General features: G+C 41.4%; 3 long non-coding RNA genes across 4 annotated transcripts; all 3 read left to right on the forward strand.

Annotated features, from left to right (window-relative positions):
* Positions 1 to 1,212: 1,212 nt before the first annotated feature.
* Positions 1,213 to 2,785, forward strand: LOC122777333. 2 transcript variants are annotated; one of them, XR_006361309.1, is made up of 4 exons: positions 1,213 to 1,245; positions 2,258 to 2,372; positions 2,456 to 2,558; positions 2,636 to 2,785. It is a non-coding gene; the product is annotated as an uncharacterized LOC122777333 (long non-coding RNA). The 2 variants fall into 2 exon arrangements; XR_006361308.1 differs by lacking the exon at positions 1,213 to 1,245 and having other exon boundaries at positions 1,294 to 2,372.
* Positions 2,786 to 14,186: 11,401 nt separating this feature from the next.
* Positions 14,187 to 14,706, forward strand: LOC122777331. Its single transcript, XR_006361307.1, has 3 exons — positions 14,187 to 14,273; positions 14,355 to 14,460; positions 14,546 to 14,706. It is a non-coding gene; the product is annotated as an uncharacterized LOC122777331 (long non-coding RNA).
* A 3,982-nt stretch (positions 14,707 to 18,688) lies between these two features.
* LOC122777329 lies at positions 18,689 to 19,210 on the forward strand. Its single transcript, XR_006361305.1, has 3 exons — positions 18,689 to 18,777; positions 18,860 to 18,965; positions 19,050 to 19,210. It is a non-coding gene; the product is annotated as an uncharacterized LOC122777329 (long non-coding RNA).
* The last annotated feature ends 469 nt before the right edge of the window (positions 19,211 to 19,679 follow it).

A 19,679-nucleotide genomic window follows, 5' to 3' on the forward strand; every position in this document is an offset into this window, starting at 1 on the left:
GTTAGTTATGGAGGTCTACTTACATATATTAACTTGTTTTCACGGTCACATATATATGTTAGTTATGGAAGTCTACTTACATATATTAACTTGTTTTCATGGTCACATATATATGTTAGTTATGGAGGTCTACTTACATATATTAACTTGTTTTCACGGTCACATATATGTTAGTTATGGAGGTCTACTTACATATATTAACTTGTTTTCATGATCACATATATGTTAGTTATGGAGGTCTACTTACATATATTAACTTGTTTTCATGGTCACATATATATGTTAGTTATAGAGGTCTACTTACATATATTAACTTGTTTTCATGGTCACATATATATGTTAGTTATGGAGGTCTACTTACATATATTAACTTGTTTTCAAGGTCACATATATATGTTAGTTATGGAGGTCTACTTGCATATATTAACTTGTTTTCATGGTCACACATATATGTTAGTTATGAGGTCTACTTACATATATTAACTTGTTTTCATGGTCACATATATGTTAGTTATGGAGGTCTACTTACATATATTAACTTGTTTTCACGGTCACATATATGTTAGTTATGGAGGTCTACTTACATATATTAACTTGTTTTCATGGTCGCACATATATGTTAGTTATGGAGGTCTACTTACATATATTAACTTGTTTTCATGGTCACATATAAGTTAGTTATGGAGGTCTACTTACATATATTAACTTGTTTTCATGGTCACATATATGTTAGTTATGGAGGTCTACTTACATATATTAACTTGTTTTCATGGTTAAAAACCTCCTAATCGCTGCAAATGAGCCAATCAAAATATCTCCTCACTGATGCTCTCGTCAGCCACGCTGTTTCAGACCAAAACCACACCCCCAGAACGTGGACTGTGTTGTGATTGGCCAGCCAACGAGAGCTTTCCTACTGTCCTGTGATTGGCCAGGTACCTGGAAGTGACGTAATAGATAGGCCAGCTCTCAGATACACAGCTCCCCCTCTGGCACGGTGGATGCTCTGCATCTCAGCAGCTACAACGAGAGTAGTTCTTCTTCTTCTGCGGTTGAATATACGCAACCAGATGTGCCCGGACTAGTGCCCGCACCAGGAGGCGCTACGGTGGTGAGGTTTACTGATGACATCATCAACATACGGAAGTGCGGATCCGCTTCGCAGAGCCCAGGAAAACAGTACAACACTATTTTCTCAGCAGTGGCTGAACTGTCGTTCTGAAACTTTAGGGTTTCATAAACGAGGTAATGACGCAGATACACACACACAAACGCAGCGTTAATTGGAGCTTCCGGTCTATGTCACCTTTAATGAAAGAAAAAATATTCATTATAGCTTTAATAATGATGGATTAACCTGTAACTGAAGCCTTGGACAGGAGTAGACCTGGTTGTATGATATTGAATTCAGCTTTATCAATGTGCTACAGAGTGACGACTGTGTCTTCTGTGCTTGCCTGTATGCAAATTGAAAGGAATCCTAGGAATGAGCTCTTCCTGAGTTGAGATGTTGGACTATAGTCTAAATGTGTCCATATATTATATCTGTGTTATTGTCTGGTTTCAGCAAGTGTCCTATTGTAAGACAGTAGAGGTGACAGCTCTAAACATGTGAGAGGAAAAACTATTTTAATTTAATTTTCATCATCAGCCTGTGGAAAAATCCTGTGTGTCAACATGTCACTGCTGCTAACAGCACTAATGATTATTGAATTATTTAAAGTACTTTTTATGAAAATGCAAAGTCAAAGATCATGTTTTTCCTCTCACATGTCTCACACTGTCTGACATGAGGACACAGACAACAACACAAACACATGTGCAGGTAGGCAAGCAGGTAGATACATAGGGAGGCACGAAGGCCGTCATCAGTGTCAACAATTCACTGCTGCCAACAACGCTAACGATTATTGAATTATTTAAAGTCCTTGTTTGAACTCCAAACTCATGATAATTATTTGATTGAATCTGCATGTGTTTATACTGAGGAGGAAACATGTCAGGTGTTCACCTGCACCTCCTCTGTGAGTGAAGTCATCTACATTAACCTGGAGAAACCATCAGTCATCAGAGGAGGTGGACTAAAGACACAGTTCCATTATACAGTAGGTACATATGTGTGTAGGTAGGTACGCAACAATAATTATCAAGAGTTTGGAGTTCATACAAGGAATCCACTCAAGAACAAACATAAAATTAAAATATCATTGACTTTTATTTGGTTTATAACTCCACCCCTCTTGTCTGAGTTCACCAGATAAAAAAGGACAAACTCTTGTGTCGTCGTCAATCTGAAACAACACTTTCAAAAACAACCATGGGTCGTTATGGTGTGGCTGTTCTGGCTCTGCTCGTTCTCCTGATGCTTTATGGTAAGTTTAAACATTCACAACATTTGTGCTGATGATCAAACATTTTTATAACCAAAACTAACTTCATGTTTTGATTTTCTCAGTTGCAGAGAACGAGGCTCAGTCTATAAGCAGAATCCGTTGGACATGCCGATCTGAGTGTCGGTCATATGAATATGCACTTAGTGTGGGCTGCGGCGACCAACTGTACGCTGAGATTTTCCTGATTCAATCAATTTTCTGTTCATTAATTTTCATGTGAAATTTTTCTTTCTTTTGTCTAGGTGTTGCTGTGCGGCTTCATTCAGACAGAGCTGGAATCAGATGGTCGGACAGTGAGAAGACAATGTTGCTCACTCTACTGACCTCGAAATATTCAAATCAGTTCTTCTGCTGATTTCAGTTCAGGTGGAATAAATATTCCCTTAACATCATTTGCTTCTTTATGTTGTTTGTTCATGATTATTTGTCATAATATAATTTGATCACACAGACACACACACACACAAACAAACAATGAATTAAAAATGCAGAGGAAAAAAAGCTTGATGGGTTTAATGTGTTCACACATGATACAGATTCAGTTTTATTGTTCTTGCCAATAGAGATGTTTCTGTCACGAGCAAGGTCGTGGAAGCCAGGGGAAGGACACAAATGCAGAGACTCGAGGTTCAGGCAAATTCCAAAAACGAGTCAGTTCAGGTAACAGAATCACAAGGCAAGAGACGAGGTCGAGATAATCAGGCAGGCAAGGGTCGAAGCACGGGAAGCCGAGAACTGAGAGAACTGGCGACGATACAAGACACAGAGAGGGTTTAAGAGCAGTGCTGATTAGGGAGTAAGTGCATGCAGGTGCGCAGGAAGAAGGGGGCAGGGCAAACAGGAACCTGAAACAGAGACAGGGGTGAGTGCTCACAAAATAAAACAGGAAGACAAGACACAGAACAAAACATGACAGACAAACCAAACCATGACAGTTTCTTGTTGATGTGTTCAGCTGCTTCCCAAAGATTTCTGTAAAACAAAGTTCTGTCATGTTCTGCGTCTGTGGTAACTTGTCCTTACTCCACGAGTCACAATAATGGTCCTTCAAAAAGCCTCCGAATGCCCCAGAATTTTGAGAAGGGTCCAGCTGCAGACCACTCAACGACACACACCCCCACTCAACGACACACCCCCTCACACTCAATGACACACCCCCTCACACTCAACGACACACCCCCTCACACTCAACGACACTCTGATTGGGTCACAGAAGAGACTGCGTCTGAAACGTGATGACGTTACTTTTATTGAAACTTTATTTACACACGCGTATTTCACAGACACTTGTTGACAAGAGACTTTTATCCCGGTGTGCGACAGGAATAGAGAAGAATAAAAACTCGTGTTGACTTTTATGAACACAGAAATGTTCTTTCTGTGTGCAATTTGTGAATAATTAATGTCACTTTGTAAACTATGAAATGTTATAGCCAAACTGCTAAAATATATAAATGCCGATTGGAAACAGGCACGCAGTTCTTTCAACATTTAATTATCACGTTTACACAATATAGTATCATAATTGAACTAATCTTTTTTTGAGTCATTTCGTTCATTTTTACAACGGTTGGCGCTGTATCCCTCTTGTGGGCGTTTTTGTGGGGACCGCGGTTCTCAAACACTTAACATGGTTTGCTTCAGCTGACAAAGTATAATAAACAAAATGCCACAACCTATTCAAACCATATGAAATACACACCACAATAAAGTGACTTGTGTCCTGTATCCTCTCTGCCATTGTTGTTTAACAGCACGACAGTGACTAGGTAGCTGTCACGTGACCTGAGGACGGACACTCGCTCAGTTGAGTGAATCCTGAACTAATCATTTCTGTTTCCTGTCCTGCTGACTGAGCTTATGCAGCTGCCTGCCATCATGTGGCGAAGGAAGGTACTGCATGAAAATGAACGAGTCACTCACTGACTCATTACTCCCGAGTCATATAAAAGATTAGTTCATTTTGAACGAAACGTTCACAAACGACACATCACTATCATCCACGCGTTCATAACCTCCAGACTTGACTACTGCAATAGCCTCCTCTACGGTCTCCCCTCCACTCACCTTCAAAAACTACAATATATCCAGACCTCTGCTGCCCGTCTGCTCACCCACACCCGCTCCAGTGACCACATCACCCCCATCCTTTAAAAAACTCCACTGGCTCCCTGTTCCTTACTGCATACAATACAAGGTTCTCCTCATCACTTACGAGTCCCTCCATAACCTGGCTCCCTCATATCTCACCGACCTCCTCCACCTACACTGTCCCACCCGCCGCCTCAGATCCGCTGAGTCTAAAATTCTGTGCTCCAGCTGGTGGTGACAGACAGATGTTAAGTAGACGAGATCTGCTGAGTGCGTCATTAAGGAGATGTTATCTATTTCCAGGAAGACATATGAAACATTGGTATCTGAATCAAACCCAGCCAGTTGGACATCAGTAGGTGTTTTGATGAAAGTAAAACAAATGCACTGAAACCCTTGATTATGCACAGGAAGTTGCATAACTTTCAAATCTCGTTTTTATTTGTATGCATAGCAGACAATTAACTATTTACATTTTTCAAAAAGTTGTCAGGGATTACAGGCGCCTGACGACAAAGTCCTCACTCTCTAAGGCTTTCCAGTGTGAGCCTTGCTTCCTTGGACATGTGGCTCTGAAGCTGAGCTATCTCACTGATGAGACAAAATGATATAACAAAATAATCAAGTCATTAATGACGCTCACATACATTATGGGATATAAACTGTTGTGAAAATTGGATTAACAGTTTCCTAGATGATCAGTTTACCTGGAGTCAAACTGAGTTCCACGTGTGTCCATGTCTTAGATAGATAGAGACTTTATTGATCCCGAACGAAATTCAAGAAATTCAGTCTTTGTCTTTGTCCAGGGAGATGGAGAGTACAGCTGCAGGGACACATACATCAATGATTAAGTCATATAAAACATGTAGTGTACAAATCAGTGTCAGTGTCTGATATCTAACCTCTGTATGATTGAAGCCACAGGATCTGCAGACTTCTTATCTGTCTGTGGACTTTCAACCACTCCAGACAAGAAGTGCATCACCTGGTCCACTTGGTCATCATCTTCAAAAGGAATGAAGACCCTGTCGTCCTTCTTGGCCCAGTGAGACACAATGTTGCCTCTGATGATTTTCTATAAATATATTATAGGTGTTTAGCTTGGGTAGGACTCAGACACAGAGGCCTTTTGATGGTTTTTATTAGCACTCGTTAACAAAACACAAGACAGATCCTCTTTACTGAGGGAAAACAAAAGCGAGGCTATGAAACACTATAACAAGTGGAGATAAGACAACGCTCTTCAAAAGAAACGTTGTGGACGAGGAACAAAAAATCAACAAACTCAGACTGTGGTTATCACCTAAAACTCTCACAGAAAACTCTCCAAAACGGAGGAAAACAAAGCTCTAAACACTTCAAAATGAAAACTCACTCAAAAGCACAATCCTATTGATTGGCGATCTTTAACTATCCAAGAACGAGGTCAAAAACAAAACGCAATCTAAATGATTGGATCTAATCAATCTAAAAATCTAACTTTAACAAACAGAAATCTCTCCCAAACAAAAGGGGCTATAAATCTTAACTAAGGTATCAGCTAACAGGCTATGATAAGAAAACTTACAAAAAGAAAGCGTCGCTCACAAAGAGGATCAAAAACTTGTGGAGTCTGTGGCTGTGACGAGGAGCTCTGGTGATCAGGCATCGGCGAACACAACACACTGGCACTGAAACAAGGAAACAGAGAGTTTTTAAGGTTCACACGGCTTCATTGTCAGCAGGTGTGTGTAATGTGAAAGAAATTCTTGAGTCATCAGTGCTGAGTAAATCATGTCTTTACTGCATGCATGGATTTTTGCATGGAGGAGAGACACTGTCACCAAGGACGGTCTAAAATAGTCTCTCCCCTTCCTCCAAAAAGCTTCACCACTTATACACAAACATCAAAGTAAAACCAGAACAGACACCATTCGTAATGTTTATGACCCTGTAGACCCAGTAGATGTAATCTAATGTTTACCCTAACAGATGCCATTATGTGCAACCGTTACGTTGACCTTTCCTGGTGACCTTCCCCTATCATAGAATCACCCCAACTTTCATTCACAGCTTGACTGTTAGTTGTTGTCTTAGAACGTTACAGGAAACAAGAAGAAAACCAGTTATTTCCCACAGTAATCCGGCGGAGGAGGGGGCGGGGCAGACTGCCGGAGTGACACAAACACCACACAAAATGCCACTGTCACTCACCTTAAGGTATTGCAGCATGTCTTCATCCTGAGTAATGACATGAAGTAACAGACAACTGGAGTCACATGGTTGCTGTTTGGCTTGTTGGGCCTTTCCTAAAATGAAATGATACAACGCATAAATATGTAACAGTGAATACACGTGATGAAGTACTTTGAGTAAGACATTTTCTTTCCTTGATCATTTGCACTTCCTTACGTAGCACAAGACACTTTGAAGACGTGTCCTCACAGTAACGTCACTGCTCTAAATGGACACACACATAAGCCTGACTGAGAGAGGAAGGAAAGAAATGCTGAGACTCACCAAGTCTTTGCTGTAGGGACGGTCTTCAGTGTCCTCTGGCACCTGTAGACCATCATCACAATCACAATTGTTACATAATGTCTCAAATGCAAATGTCAACAACTTCCAAAAGAGATCCATGTTGAATTCAGAACGACACAGTACCATAGTAAACATAAATGTTTCTTTCTGATGGTCTGCTGTGGACGCCGGAGTCACCGTGGACGCCACAGTTGCTGTAATATTTGTAGTTGCTGTCTTGCAGCAGGGTTTAAACTGACGGACAAAACTTTTTTCACAAAGCCGCAGTGACAATGGCTTTGCACACAGTCAAGGAGGCATTTGTATACACTGTATCCTAAAAGACAGACAGGAAAAGTGATTCAGAAGTTTCAAGAATTTTTTTAAACCCTGTCTGAGAGGCTAATTGTTCCATTTCTTCTTAATGAAGAGGTTCAAAGAACAATCACTATTATCAGGGACATCTATAAAAATGCAGGACTCTTTCTTAAAATCTAAATTCTCAACAAGAGTGAAAATAAAATACACATGGACTAAAGATTCTACACACATGAAGTACAGTACACATAGATGACATGGCTCCAGCATTAGTTACGTTTACTTATTGTGAGTGTCTGATGTTCAAAGGGATGAGGGTCTGATGGTCACAGGGATGAGGGTCTGATGGTCACAGGGATGAGGGTCTGATGGTCACACTTATCCATGGTCAGAACAAACAGAAATAACATCATAGTTTATAACATGTAAGGCTCATGGGGAAATGAAGGCCTTTCAGCATTGAAATGAAAAAATATTTGATAATATAGACGGACTTACCACCGGACTCTACACTTGACCGTCGCTGTCCCTGCAGATGAGACACAAGCTCCCCTTTGTTTGGCACAGTCGCGTCTCCTCAGCTCAGGGTCTGCTCCATTACTGAACGTAGTGTTGAACTGGACTGCATTTGCCTGTAAGACTTTCCCTGTCCTAAAATATATGCAGGCTAACTGAAATCAAATAAAAATCCAATGACACTGTTGACCGTGATTCAACAGAATTTTTAATTTCTAAACATGAAAGATATTATTCATCATCAAATCTTTTATTTATCTTAACAACTGTAGAACTGAGGTCACACGTTTGCAAATTAGCAAAGCTGTGTGCAACTTGTCAGAGTCAAAGATTAAAAAACACATAAATACTAATATATAAAGAGCATATAGTATATCTTATATGTTTCTTGTTTGAAAATGAGACCCTGTGTCTCAATGTTATAACCTGTGCATATAAATAAAAGAAAAAAAGGAAAAAAATCGCTGTGTCTTGCTTGCTGTTACAATCACTATCTTTACAGCAGACATTACTGGTTAATAAACCATACTTAATTGATTTAATAATAATTGATTTAATGTACACAAATAATGACTATTCATCCAGTGTTCAATATCAAAATGTGTTTTTTATCCATTCTTAACTTTTCCTCCGTCATTTTGTACCGTTTTTCCCGTGTTTTCCCGACTCTCTCTCTTATACTGCGTCAACGTAAACATCATCACGTTTCAGACGCAGTTTCTTCTGTGACCCAATCAGAGTGTCGTGTAGTGTGAGGGGTGTGTCGTGTAGTGTGAGGGTGTGTCGTTGAGTGGGGGGGTGTGTCGGTGAGTGGTCTGCGGGTCTGCAGCTGGACCTGGTCCGAGGAGCACGCCGGGAACACGCCAGGGAAATGTTTGGTATGTTGTAGTACGCCGCCTAATATCGTAATCAAAACACTCCGGAAATAAATGCAATGCAGTAACATAATGTTGAAACATAGGAGCCGGTAACGCAGGACCCAGGTGACGCGAGCCAGGAGCACCCGCTCACCCTGCTTCACACAGATAGGATGTCGGAAATGGCAACAGGGCTTTCAGTGCTGTTGTGGCGATCTCAGGGTATTCTGCCATGACTTTAATCCAGAACACCAGCAGAGTTATTGTCTCAAACATACAAACATAGCCGCCGTCATTTGCAATCTCCAGCAGTTGATCTTCTTCTTGCGACCGTGACATGTGACCGAGGCAAGTATCTTGACGTGCGTCAAGAGTGAGTGATAGACAGATGTGGCAGATAGAAGCCGGTCATTTTTCAAAATATCATCATTCAGAATCTAATAATAAATAAAACGGAAATGATTTAAGTTATGTATTCTTTCTCTGCACCCCCGGTACCGGCCCGGGGGTCAGGGACCACTGGTCTAAATGTCTGTGAGACATTCCTGCAGCTTCATAACTGGATCACATGGAAACGTACAACTGTGTGTCATCTGCATAACAACGGACATTTAGGTCGTGTTTCTTAATAATATAAACAAGACAATATTTATTTTTAGTGTGTTTACAGAGAAAGTCACTCCCTCTTTAACAGTTTGTGAACACATTAAACCCATCAAGCTTTTTTTGTCAGAAACACAACACACTGCATTTTACAGTTTTTCTCAGTCGCTTTGGTGCTTTTCTCAGATCAGAATGAAAATTCTCATAACTATTAGTTCAACCTCCACAACATTTAGTCATTTGTGCACATCATAGTAGCAATTTCTCCTTCCTCTGAACAAATTGCCAATGCTTTTGGACATGTATCACTTGCTTTCATACAATTCTCTGCTGTTTCTAACATTATCATTTGCTTATGTCATGTCAGTCAAAATGAACTATACTTATGCATGCTGAATAGTCGTTCCCAATAAAACGAATTATTATAAAATATAATAATAATAATAATAAAAATAATAATAATAATAATAATAATAAAATATAATAAAACTATAATTTTTTCCTGGAAATGTCTCCTAAATTGAACAATTGCTCTCAGGTGAACTTCAGCTTTCACTCACAAGGAGGTGCAACCAATGACAAGCCACTTGTTCACAGTCACTCAGGGATGAATCCCATGAACTGTCACTTGGCAAGCATATATGAACCGAGCAGGACATAGCGTGTACCATTTCTACAATTCTGTGACACAGAAATGGAAGGTCAGCATCGTGGAAGAGGGGTGAGGATGAGAATCTGCCAAATACATAGGCAGATTCCTAATGAAATGAGAGCTACAGTTGTGGACCACGTTGTCAATCACGGCCTCACAATGGCTGAGGGTGGTCGGAGGGTGCAACCAAATGTTGGAAGAACCACTGTGAATTCAATCATTCAAACATTTCCTACGGAGAACAGTTATGTATAGTATTGGACAGTTATCAAACATCTCATGTTTACTGTACATTACTCTGCACCACATAGGATTGAATGACAACCTTGTATTTGTGCACAGCTCTACCAAAAGGGTGTTTCTTATGTTTGTTCTAAATATGTGACTGTAGTGTATTTTACTTTTGCACAATGCTGGAAAATTGCAAAGACCATATACATTAAAAATGTGAAACATACTGTACATATTCAGTGTCATGTGTAACTTTACTGTAGTTTTCAAATGGCTGTACAAGTAGTATATAGTGCAGTCTTGAGCATTTTCAGGTAGTGTCACCGAGTTCTGACCTTTTTTTTGCATTGGAAAACACTGAGAGAATAAACTGTCATAATGAAAACTTGACACTGCCATTTGACTATCAAAACGATGGTGCCAAGACTTCTCATTTTGATGACACTGGCTGTGCAAATGTTAATAGTGATGTGAGAAAAGCAGCAAAGAGACTGAGAAAAACTGTAAATTCATGTCTCGTATCAATCACACACACACACGTGCACAAACACACACACAAAGCCTGCCAAATATTGTCAACACAAGATTCATAACAAAATGAAGAAAATGATCAGATCACATCAGGTGTAGCAGCAGTCAGGATCAGCTGTGATTCACCACTTCAACCTGTGGAGGACAGCATTTCCCCTCTGAGTGCACAGCCTGTGTCTCATCTGTCAGACAGTGAACACGTGAGGTGACACATGAAAAAGGCTGTGAGAGAAAAAGTTTGTCTCTTGGAGTGGACAAATATTTTTAGTATTTTTGAAAATGCAAAAGTACAGTACTTTATTTTGACACATGGCGTGGCTGCTGTATTTTGTAGTTTTGTTTTATACATTTATTAGTTGGGTATTTTATTTTGAAAAAAAACATGTGTTTATTTGTCCGTGTGTGTGTACAGCTGCAGAGTTTGTCCTCACACTTTATTATCATAATTTAGTCATATATTTTCTACCCTCTTTGCTGCTGTAACACATTATTATCTATCTGTCTGTCTGTCTGTCTATCTATGTATGTATGTATGTATCTATCTATCTACAGTTGAAACCAGAAGCTTACATACATTATGTAAAAAGACCCATATACTTTTTTTCTCACTGTCTGACATGAAATCAGACAATCACTTTTCCTGTTTTAGGTCCGTTAGGATTACCAAAATTATTTCTATTTGCTAAATGCCAGAACAATGTGAGAAGGATTTTTCTAGACAATTTTATTTTATTTATTTTATTACTTTTTCGGAGGTTAAGACAGAATTTTACATACAGTAAGATTACTATACCTTTAAACAATTTGGGAAAGTCCAGATGATTATGTCATGTCTTTGGAAGCTTCTGATAGGTTTATTGACAACATGTGAGTTAATTAGAGACACACCTGTGGATGTATTTTAAGGCACACCTGAAACACACTCCTTCTTTGTGTAACATCATGGGAAAGTCAAAAGAAATCAGCCAAGATATCAGGAAGAGAATTGTGGACTTGCACAAGTCTGCTTCATCCTTGGGTACAATTTCCAGATGCCTGAAGGTGCCACGTTCATCTGTTCAAACAATTATACGCAACACCATGGGAATGTCCAGCCATCATACCGCTGTCCAGCCATCATACCGCTCAAGAAGGAGATAGGTTCTATGTCCCAGAGATGAATGTGCTTTGGTCTGAAATGTGCATATCAACCCAAGAACAAAAGACATTGTGAAGATGGTGGCTGAAGCTGGCAAGAGTGTGTCATTATGCACAGTGAAACGAGTACTGTACCCACATGGGCTGAAAGGCCACTCTGCCAGGAAGAAGCCGTTACTCCAAAAGAAACATAAAAAAGCCAGATTACAGTTTGCAAATGCACACAGGGACAAAGACCTTAATTTTTCGAGACATGTCCTGTGGTCTGACGAAACTAAAATCAAACTGTTTGGCCATAATGACCATCGTTACGTTTGGAGGAAAAAGGGGGGAAGCTTTCAAGCCTGAGAACACCATCCCAACTGTGAAATACGGGGGTGGCAGCACCATGTTGTGGGGTTGTTTTGCTGCAAAAGCAAACATATGAAGCAACATCTTAAGACATCAGCCAGGAAGTTAAAGCTTGGGCGCAAATGGGTCTTCCAAATGGACCATGACCTAAAGCATACTGCCAAACTGGTTACAAAGTGGCTTAAGGATAACAAAGTCAATGATCTCAATCCTATTGAAAATGTATGAGCAGAGCTGAAAAGGCATGTGCGAGCAAGGCGGCCTACAAACTTGGCTCAGTTACACCAGTTCTGTCAGGAGGAATGGGCCAAAATTCCTGCCAACTATTGTGAGAAGCTTATGGAAGGACATCCAAAACGTTTGACCCAAGTCATACAGTTTAAAGGCAATGGTACCAAATATTAATGAAATGTATGTAAACCTCTGACTTTGAAGAAAGTAATAAAAATAGTCTAAAAATTATTCTGGCATTTAGCAAATAGAAATCATTTTGGTAATCTATCTATCTATCTATCTATCTATCTATCTATCTATCTATCTATCTATCTATCTATCTATCTATCTATCTATCCATCCATCCATCCATCCATGGGTACCGGTCCTGATGATTGTTTGTGCCTCTAAACCAGAGTGGTGCTTTGTTGTTGGACTTATGTTCTCATCATATTGTCCATAACAAACACCATGTTCAGGCATAAGGGTGTCCATATGTGCACTTGGCACCAGGATGTGGCCACATGTCGTGGACACTCAGGTGAAGAGAGGGGGCAGAGCTGTCAACTGATCACTACCTGGTGGTGAGTTGGCTCTGTTGGCGGTCAGGCCTGGTTGACCCAAATTTATTGTGAGGGACTGTCCCTCTGGGAGTCCTTTGGGGGGCACTTCAGGAGTATGGTGTACTGGACCCTTTGATTCGGTCCCTGTACGACGAGTGTCTGAGCTTGTCGTAAGTCGGCTCTGTTTCCAATGAGGGTGGTACTCTGCTAGGGCTACTCTTTGTCACCGACAGAATTTGTAGACGCAGCTAGGGCGTTGAGGGAGTCCAGTTTGGTGGACTCAGGATTGGGTCTCTGCTTTTTGCAGACGATGTGGTCCTGTTTGCTTCATTGGGCCGGGTTAGGATGAGAATCAGCATTGCCCCAAGTGCAGTTTAAGTATCTTGGTTTCTTGTTTCACGAGTAGGGGAAGAATGTAAGGGGAAATCGACAGGCAGATCAGTGCGGTATCCATAGTGATGCGGCCTCTGCATCGTTCTGTCATGGTGAGATAGAAGGCGAAACTCTCGATTTACCGGTCGATCTACGTTCCTACCCTCACCTATGGTCACGAGGATGGCAAGCTCGGTCATCCAGCAGGGGCTCAGAGAATGGCCGCTGCTCCTCCCCATCGAGAGAAGCCAGAGGAGGTGGCTCGGGCATCTGGTTAAGATGCCTCCTGGACGCCTCCCTGGTGAGAAGTTCCAGGCAACTTCATCATGAGCCGTCATCAGTGTCAACAATTCACTGCTGCCAACAGCACTAATGATTATTTCATGAAGTTCAGAGTCTAACCCTTGTTTGAACTCCAAACTCATGATAATTATTGTTTGATTGAATCTGCATGTGTTTAGACTGAGGAGGAAACATGTCAGGTGTTCACCTGCACCTCCTCTGTGAGTGAAGTCATCTACATTAACCTGAAAAAACCATCAGTCAAAAGAGGAGGTGGACTAAAGACACAGTTCCATTATACAGAAGGTACATATTTGTGTAGGTAGGTATGCAACAGTAATTATCAAGAGTTTGGAGTTCATACAAGGAATCCACTCAAGTGCAAACATAAAATTAAAATATCATTGACTTTTATTTGGTTTACTCTCACATGTTTTAAACCGTTGTTACCATTGTTCTATAAGGGGACGCTTGATCGTCACGAATGATAAAGCAGGCCCCTCCCCTACACTGTTTAACCCTGCCCCTCTTGTCTGAGGTCACCAGATAAAAAAGGACAAACACTTGTGTCATCGTTACTCTGAAACAACACTTTCAAAATCAACCATGGTTCGTTATGGTGTGGCTGTTCTGGCTCTGCTCGTTCTCCTGATGCTTTATGGTAAGTTTAAACATTCACAACAACATTTGTTGTAAAAACATTTTCACAACCAAAACTAACTTCATGTTTTGATTTTCTCAGTTGCAGAGAACGAGGCTCTGAGTTGCGACAGGATCTATGGGACAACATGTAGATCTGAGTGTCTGTCATATGAATATGCACTTAGTGTGGGCTGCGGCGACCAACTGTACGTTGAGATTTTCCTGATTCAATCAATATTCTGTTCATTTATTTTCCTGTGAAATGTGATTATATTTCTTTCTTTTATCTAGGTGTTGCTATTATGAATAATGGGCCTCATTCAGACAGAGCTGGAATCAGATGGTTGGACAGACAGAAGATGATGTCGTTAACTCTACTGACCTTGAAATATTCAAATCAATTCTTCTGCTGATTTCGGTTCAGATGGAATAAAAATATTCCCTTAACATCATTTGCTTCTTTGTGTAGTTTGTTCATGATTATTTGGATTATTTGTCAGAATATAATTTGATGTATATCTAATACACACACACACCCACACACACACACACACACACATGAGACATGAATTTAAAATGCAGTAAGTTTTTGAAAAAAAAAGCTTGATGGGTTTAATGTGTTCACAAACTGTTTGAGAGTTCTCAATAAAGTCACAAGGAGGCGCCACATGATACAGATTCAGTTTTATTGTTCATGCCAATAGAGATGTTTCTTGTACATGTTTTCACCCAGTTGCTTCCCAAAGTTTTCTGTAAAACAAAGTTCTGTCATGTTCTGCGTCTGTGGTAACTTGGCCTTACTTCATGAGTCACAATAATGGTCCTTCAAAAAGCTTCAGAATGCCCCAGAATTTTACCTCAAGTGTTCAAAAGCTCCGCCCCCTCGCCATGCTAAGCGAGAAAAACTCCTGATGGTCTAAATCAGTGGTCCCCAACCTTTTTTGCGCCACAGACCGGTTTAATGTCAGACAATATTTATTAATACAACAAGCCTTGCCACTGCAGAGTTGTTTAACCACCTCAGTGACCTCCCTCAGGGAGATTGACGATGATCTCCCATCAGCTTCCCTCTCTGCCTCCACCACAGAGGGCGCAGATGTCAGATTCAGGAGTTCCTCAATGTGTTTCTTCCACTGTCCGGTTTACCTCCTCAGTCGAGGTCAACAGTGTCCCATCCTTACTGTACACAGCTTGGATGTCCCCCCCTTTCTCCTCCTGAGGCCCCGAATGGTTTTCCAGAAACACCTTGGTGCCGACCAATAGTCCTTCTCCATGTCCTTTCCAAACTTCTCCCATAACAGCTGCTTTGCGTCTGCCACAGCAGAGGCTGCCGCCCTTCGGGCCCGTTGATGCCTTACAACTGCCTCAGGAGTCTTCCGGGATAGCATATCACGGAAACACTCCTTCTTCAGTCAAATAGCTTCCCTGACCACAGGTGTCCACCACGATGTTCGAGGGTTACCGCCCCTTGAGGCCCATAAGGCCCTGAAGCCACAGCTCTCTGCTACAGCTTTCACAATAGAGGCTTTAAACACTGCCCATTCAGGTTCAATGTCCACAGCCTCCACAGGGATACAGGAAAAGCTCCGCCGGAGGTGAGAGTTACATAACATTACATTACATGTTATTTAGCAGACGCTTTTATCCGAAGTGACTTACAATAAGTGCATTTAAACATTTGGGTACAAACAAGAGCTAGAAGTAAGTAAAAGCTTCAAGTAAGCCAAACTATAAAGTGCTAGTCATAAGAGCGATGTATAAGCAAGTGTTTTTTTTGTTTTTTTTCTCATTGCCTTAGTCGAGGTACAGTCGTTCCACCATTTGGGAGCTAGGACAGCGAACAGTCTTGAATTCTGTGAATGCCTCTGCGATCCTCTCAGTGAGGGGGAAGCAAGCCGGTTTACCGATGCAGAGCGGAGCGGGCGGGCTGGGGTGTAGGTTTTGATCATGTCCTGGATGTAGGCTGGACCGGATCCATTAGTAGCATAGAATGCAAGCACTAGAGTCTTGAAGTGGATGTGAGCAGCTACAGGAAGCCAGTGAAGGGAGCGGAGGAGCGGTGTAGTGTGAGAGAATTTTGGTAAGTTTAAAAAGAAACTCGGTCGTGTCGAAATTGAGTTTCAGGTAATGGTCAGACATCCACTGAGAGATGTCAGTCAGACAAGTGGAAATCCGTTCTGCTACATGTGTTTCGGAGCTGGGAAAAGAGAGAATGAGTTGGGTGTCATCGGCATGAGAGTGAATAACAGAACCAAGAGAGTTGGGGTACAGAGCGAAGAGGAGAGGGCCCAAATAAGAAAGACCTACTAAAGTGATACTTAACTTAATTCCAGTAGTCCTATGAGATACCCAGAAAGTCCAAATGCACACTGTGTTGAAGGCCTCTCGGACAGGGGCATCCTCCAAATGTTCCCAATTCATCCACACTATACGTTTGGGTTTACCAGGTCTGTCCAGAGTCCTCCCCCATCCTCTGACCCAACTCACCACCAGATGGTGATCAGTTCACAGCTCTGCCCCTCTCTTCACCCGATTGTCCAGAACATGCGGCCTCAGATCCGATGAAACGATCACAAAATCGATCATCAACCTTCGGCCAAGGACACTCTGGTACCAAGTACACTTATGAGCGTCCTTATGTTTGAACATGGTGTTTGTTATGGATAGTCCATGACTTGCACAGAAATCCAACCACAAACGACCACTCTGATTCAGATAAGGTTCCTCCCAATCACGCCCCTCCAAGTTTCCCCATTGTTGCACACGTGCGCGTTGAAATCTCCCAGCAGAACTATGGAGTCCCCCGATGGAGCCCCTTGCAGCACTCCATCGAGGGCCTCCAAGAAGGCTGGATACTCCGAACTGCTGTTTGGTGCATAGGCACAAACAGCAGTCAGGGATGTCCGCCCCGCAACCCTAAGGCACAGGGAGGCGACCCTCTCGTCCACCAGGGTAAACTCCAACGCAGTGGCGCTCAGCCGGGGGCTCATGAGTATCAGATCACATCAGGTGTTAAAGCAGCAGTTAGAATCAGCTGTGATTCACCACTTCAACCTGTGGAGGACAGCATTTCCCCTCTGAGTGCACGGCCTGCGTCTCATTTCTTCTGTCAGACAGTGAACACATGAGGTGACACATGAAAAAGGCTGTGAGAGAAAAAGTTTGCCTCAAAGAAAAATCTCTTGTGTTTTTTGTCCGTGTGTGTGTGTGTGTGTGTGTGTACGGCTGCAGTGTTTGTCCTCACACTTTATTATCATACTTTAGTATGTATGTATATATGTATCTATCTATCTATCTATCTATCTATCTATCTGTCTGTCTGTCTGTCTGTCTGTCTGTCTATCTATCTATCTATCTATCTATCTATCCATCCATCCATGGGGACGGGTCCTGACGATTGTTTGTGCCTCTAAACCAGAGTGGTGCTTTGTTGTTGGACTTATGTTCTCATCATATTGTCCATAACAAACACCATGTTCAGGCATAAGGGTGTCCATATGTGCACTTGGCACCAGGATATGGCCACATGTTGTGGACACTCAGGTGAAGTGAGGGGGCGGAGCTGTCAACTGATCACCACCTGGTGGTGAGTTGGCTCTGCTGGTGGTCAGGCATGGTAGACCCAAACTTATTGTAAGGGACTGTCCCTCTGGGAGTCCCTCGGGGAGTCTCTGCTCAAGCTGCTACCCCCACGACCCGACCTCAGATAATAGGTTAAGTGTCTTGCCTGCTAGTGGAGCTGGAAATCTAACCCACAACCTTCGTAATGAAAGACGACTTGCTCTACCACTGAGCTATCGTCGCCCCGTTGTCGTATCCATATATTATACTTGTGTTTTTGTCTGGTTTCAGCAAGTGTGCTCTTGTAAGATGGTTTTTAACATGTGAGAGGAAAAACAAATAAAACAGCGTATTTAAATTTCATCTTCATCATGAGCCCTGCCAACAGCACTAATGATTATTTCATGAAGTCAAGAGTCTAACCCTTTTTTGAACTCCAAACTCATGATAATTATTGTTTGATTGAATCTGCATGTGTTTAGACTGAGGAGGAAACATGTCAGGTGTTCACCTGCACCTCCTCTGTGAGTGAAGTCATCTACATTAACCTGGAGAAACCATCAGTCAACAGAGGAGGTGGACTAAAGACACAGTTCCATTATACAGTAGGTACATATGTGTGTAGGTAGGTACACAACAATAATTATCAAGACTTTGGAGTTCATACAAGGAATCCACTCAAGTGCAAACATAAAATTCAAATATCATTGACTTTTATTTGGTTTACTCACATGTTTTAAACCGTCGTTTCCATCGTTCTATAAGAGGACACTTGCACGTCACGAATGATAAAGCAGGCCCCTCCCATCCGCTGTTTAACCCCGCCCCTCTTGTCTGAGGTCAACAGATAAAAAAGGACGAACTCTTGTGTCGTCGTTACTCTGAAACAACACTTTCAAAAACAACCATGGGTCGTTATGGTGTGGCTGTTCTGGCTCTGCTCGTTCTCCTGATGCTTTATGGTAAGTTTAAACATTCACAACATTTGTGCTGATGATGAAATATTTTTACAACCAAAATTAATTCCTGTTTCGATTTTCTCAGTTGCAGAGAACGAGGCTCTGAGTTGCGACAGGTTCTATGGGACAACATGTAGATCTGAGTGTCTGTCATATGAATATGCACTTAGTGTGGGCTGCGGCGACCAACTGTACGTTGAGATTTTCTGATTCAATCAATATTCTGTTCATTTATTTTCCTATGAAATGTGATTATATTTCTTTCTTTTATCTAGGTGTTGCTATTATGAATAATGGGCCTCATTCAGACAGAGCTGGAATCAGATGGTTGGACAGACAGAAGATGATGTCGTTAACTCTACTGACCTCGAAATATTCAAATCAATTCTTCTGCTGATTTCGGTTCAGATGGAATAAAAATATTCCCTTAAAATCATTTGCTTCTTTGTGTTGTTTGTTCATGATTCTTTGGATTATTTGTCAGAATATAATTTGATTTGTATCTAATACACACACATACACACACACACACACATATATGAGACATAAATTAAAAATGCAGAGTGTTATGTTTTTGAAAAAAAGCTTGATGGGTTTAATGTGTTCACAAACTGTTTGAGAGTTCTCAATAAAGTCACAAGGAGGCGCCACATGATACAGATTCAGTTTTATTGTTCATGCCAATAGAGATGTTTCTTGAACATGTGTTCACCCAGTTGTTTCCCAAAGTTTTCTGTAAAACAAAGTTCTGTCATGTTCTGCGTCTGTGGTAACTTGGCCTTACTTCATGAGTCACAATAATGGTCCTTCAAAAAGCCTCAGAATGCCCCAGAATTTTACCTCAAGTGTTCAAAAGCTCCGCCCCCTCGCCGTGCTAAGCGAGAAAAACTCCTCATGGTCTAAAT

Source organism: Solea senegalensis, linkage group LG11 (genome assembly GCF_019176455.1).
Source record: "Solea senegalensis isolate Sse05_10M linkage group LG11, IFAPA_SoseM_1, whole genome shotgun sequence".
NCBI lineage: Eukaryota > Metazoa > Chordata > Actinopteri > Pleuronectiformes > Soleidae > Solea > Solea senegalensis.